Here is a 4,865-nt window from a genome sequence, read left to right as displayed (position 1 = left end):
TTCCGTGCTTGGAAAATTACAACCCTTACCTGGAATCAGCTGCTACCCATTTTATCACTCGTTCCTCGAAAGATGAGTCTTCTTTAAGCTCTTTCCATCTGACTCATAAAACATGAAAAGATTTCCGAGTTTTGGCCTTCCAGCTTGTTAAAGTGACCGTAAGTGCTATCCCTCCTCTAGATTTTAATCTTTTTGGACCTGAGGGATTATTGCACAAAAAGATCGAGCGCTTGTATTGTTCGGCTCGTTAAAACTATCGAAAATTCATCCCTTCTGTATTGTTTTATACTTTTTCGGACTTAAGAGATTAGATGACGAAAAAGGAATTCCGGAGTTAACTTTACGTACCTTTTCAGACTCTCTAAAAATGAAAAGGACCGAGTTATCTTTGTCGTTAAACTCGTTAAAAACATTAATAGCGACAAACTTATCTTTAGACAAGAACGAGTTTCACTATCGCTAGGCTCGTTAAAACATAGCGATGGGTTTGCCCGAAGGGCAAATTATAGAACAAGCATATGTTATCCTCCTCAAGCTTGACAAAAATAAAGAGGTACTGGTCAGCAATGACTGGCGAAAAATTGGGAAGAAACTCAAAGAATCTTTATTGGTAGCAAGTCTCTCTTGAACATGACACTTCCACTCTGTGCCTGAGTCGGGTTGGGTTGTTTCATTCACTGGTCACATCACCATGGTCTCGCCATACCATCCACATTTGGGGTAAATGCTACCAATCCATCATATAAGTGTCACCGACATGTTCAAGAGAAGTCATCCAGAGAAGTCACCCGTGTCCCATCCACTACCATACATTATACTTCATTCCTTCATGACCGCCATCCTGAACCATATATCATCAGATTGTTTTCACCTCCATCAAAATCATTTGCTCCATTCCGTGTCATTGATGTGGGATTCATCAAGGCCCTCCTTTGACGGATCGCTTCTTGTCGACATCAGCTCATTATCCAAGAAGTTGATCTAGGGACACCCCATTCAGTACTTTGAAGCTTGCATGCCTCAATGGCAAGTTTCTCACTTCCGGCGACAGGTATACATCAATGACCTTCGACAGAAAGATTTTGTGTGGTGTTTGACGCCAAGTCCTTTATTCACACCACGTGAATCGTACTACAGTACCTTGAGGGTCATCATCCTTATCGGTGATCCCTCTCGCGCTTGTTAACAGTTTACATCATTGACTGGTAATCAAGCGATATCTTTCCGTGTTCGACTTCAAAACATTTCTCACATGGATCGACTTGTACTTCGAGTGAAGATCAGACGAGATTGAAGACCCCAGATCTAGTTTCATCCATCCGGGCTGCGATATATATTTAGGAAAAATAAAAACATTGAAATGTACAACATTGCGGCACAGATGATCATCCTACCAAAAGGATGATGACTTCATCAGAATCATCAGTCTACCATCAGATGATTGCCTGTCCTATGTACATAAAAATGAATTTATAAAGTTGAGCATGGGAATGCCCGCGTCAGCTAGATCATGAAAACAGTATGAAAATAATGTATTGTATTGTATCTTATTACAGGTCTCCTCCCAGCATTGAAAGAACTTCGGATCCTCCTAATAAAGCATTTCACCCGATAAACGGCCTCATACTTTAGGGGGCAACTGTTATAGACATTTTTGTGCCTTATAGCTCTAAGCATGAAATGTCCATAATCCAAGGGATCCAAAGTCCCTAAAAGTGTTGTTCCTACCCCTAGAGGAACAAGGTCAACCAATTACAGCTTCTCCCAGAAGTTCTCCACCAGAAACTACTCAGAATCAGTCAAATCAGGATCATTTCAGCTGCTCCACTAGCTACCTGCATTGCATAGCACCCAAGTACACTAGCTAGGTGTGTTGCAACGCACCTAAATGCACTACCAGGGTGTGCTGAGCGGGAAATGCCAAATGGCAGTGTCATTCCGCGAGGTGGACAGACCATGGAAGCTTCCAGAATCTTCCTCAATGACACTTGCCTTACTGAGTTCGACCAAGGATGAGTAAGAGGCTCTCAGCCTCCAAGTGGAAGCAAGAACTAACAGAGAGAAGCCACAAGTCAAAACATAAGCTGACTCATCCTCTCTACTTACATCTATATATGGATCCCTCATCCCATAGATCCAGAGGCTGGAATTTTGTACTTTGCAAAGAATTGTTGTTGGTTTTGAGATTGAGATTAGTGCATTGGGTGATTTATGCTTTGTTGGAGGTGAAGAAGGGATTCCTTTTCTGGGAGGTAGATGCTGGATCTAGACTCACTTGGTTGTATCTCCTCCTGGATCTTCTTATTATATCAATAAAACTATTTGAGTTTCTCCTACATGCTTGTGTATCAATGATGTTTTGTTATATTTGCATGTTTAGCTTAAATCTGATCCTAAGCTATTTATGAATGTAAATGTATGTCTTTGTGTAGTTTTCCTCTTCTGTGATCTTGCAGGAACTTGGTGAAGCTGGGCAAGTAAGGGAGCAGGTAGCTGGAAGCTTTCAAAGGGGAGAGTGGTTGGATCAACAAACTAGTGAAAGACAGAGGTTAGTTCATCCTTCCTCTTCGTTTACATTTCATAAAGAAGAATACGAAAGTAGTTTTCCTTGTTTGTTGCTAAGGCACTGTCACACCTTAGAGTGGGATAGGGCGTTCTGAGTAGATACTTTTCCCAACAACAAACATGCAAAGGCATCCCTTATTTAAGGGGATCTATGTTTAGCAATTGGAGGTTACATGCAAGGATCATTTCAGAAACCTCCCACCAAGTGTCACTTTCCCTAGATTTGTGGCATGCGCGTCACAACCTCGATGCTATCAAAACTCATAAACCAAATGCTACAGAGATTGTTCCTCATTTTAACCTTGTAGCTCTGACATCCCACATCACATGTAGGAGCAGTCGGCACTTCAACTCAGTTGTTTTGGGGTAAGCCCTCTTTCCATGCATTGTGTTGCATTTTTGTTGCTTTTTATGTTTTCTCTTGTATGAGTATTGTTTTCCTGATTTCAGTGAGCGCTTGCTATCATTTACATGTATATTAGCTTGTCGTAGAATTGTTTCAGTTTTCATTGCTATCTCACTATTGTCGCATGCATGAAACTGTTTTTCACGAACGGTCATCGATTCGGCGACTCGCCTCACCCACATGCATGTTGTTCCTTTTTATGAATCAACCATTCTCCGTTTGCATGCATGATCATTCACATATGATTACACTCAGTATGACCATGCATTTGCACTCACATTCACTTTCAGTTGCCTGTCGGCAAGTCTGCGCAGACTTGACCTGGACTCTGCCTCACCAAGACAACATTATGAAATATTGAGAGGGAAGGCTTTGTCTTCCTCTCAGGAAATGTGCATTTTTGAATAGTAGCTACTCCCCAAGCCTACTTTGTGCAATCCTGAGGGACAATGACTGCTTGCCAAGGAAATTGCGCAATGCAGTCACTGAGCCTGTAGCCATTGCCAATTGAGATTACACATTGTGCAATTCCATCAGTCAATAACCAGAATAGATTGTGCATTGTGTAGTTGAAGAAGTTAGTTAGTCTCCGAGAAGCCCAGATTGTGCCTTGTGCAATCCTGGTAGTCAATATCCTGACCTCTCGACCAAAATTGCAGAACCTTCATGATCAATCACACAGGTATGTTGCAAGTCAAGTCTCAAGTTCATTTTCGTTTTTGACTGATAGATTTATTACCATGAGTGTTGCCATATCTCCAAGTATTGCAGATGTTCATCTGCCTCTCAGTAGTGCAGGTACAATGGTTTCCAAGAGAGAAGAGTCGAAGACATCGTTCAGAGCACACTTGGAGATGCAGTCGATCAAGTGTCTATGAGCTTGCCTACTCAAAAAGACATCAAGTTGTTCGTAGACAAGGACATCAGGATATGACAACAACAACATCACAGCGAGAAGTATCATGAACAACAGCTGAAGGAAGCATACCGAATGCAGTGAATGCAACAAACCCAGCAAATGCAGCGAATGCAAGAGGAAGGTTCTTGACAACATAGAGGCAGGACAAAGTTGCAAGATCAAGCAGATTCACTGATAATGAAAGCAACTTTGGAGACTCAGGCTATGAGGTGGTGACGTGACATAAAGGTTGCATGAAGATATAAAATGGAATAATGAAGGAGTTGCATGTGCTAAAGTAGCAACTCATGAAAGAACCTGAAGCTACACAGACAGACGAATGAGTTGAATCAAGATCAAGAACAATAGTGGGCACAACGTGCACTCATGGATGAAACTGCGCTCGTACAAGTTAAAGATCCATCCCAGCAGCTAACACAGAGAACACATGGTGCGTAGTGTTGTTGATCTCATGCAAGGGATTCAACATCATGCATGTCATTGTGTGCACGCATGCAATCCAACCCATTCAACACACTCACCAAGGCAAAGAAAAGAAGCAAGTCCAACTGGAGTTGAACATGTACTTCGGCAAGTTGATGCACATGACCACCAGCACACACTTGAAGATCATCACAAACACTATGCATCAGTGTGTTTCCAATTTAGCCACACCTAAGAAGACCATGCACATGTTAGGAGATGAGTTGGGTGAAGGCACCGAACAATTGCACCAGTTGCAATGGAGGCAAGAGTTCGCTTCGTCAACATGTCACCATGAGGTGTATGCACACCAGCACAGATGACCAAGCTTAGCATCAGCTCACCACCTTCACCATCACAAGCATGTCAAAGAGTTGGTCTCATCACAGTATACCAACTGTCAGTAATGTCTTGCATGGATTTCTCAAGCCATGTTGTCTCACATGAGTACATGTGCATTGTAATGTTGTGTCATGTCAAGTGTAAATCAAGTGTCAATAGTTGGATGTAACA

This window comes from Pinus tabuliformis, chromosome 9 (assembly GCF_031772625.1).
Source record: "Pinus tabuliformis cultivar Carrire ecotype Pingquan chromosome 9, CPIR1, whole genome shotgun sequence".
Taxonomy (NCBI): Eukaryota; Viridiplantae; Streptophyta; class Pinopsida; order Pinales; family Pinaceae; genus Pinus; species Pinus tabuliformis.
The sequence above is the reverse complement of the archived record's forward strand: the minus strand, read 5'-3'. Positions refer to the sequence as shown.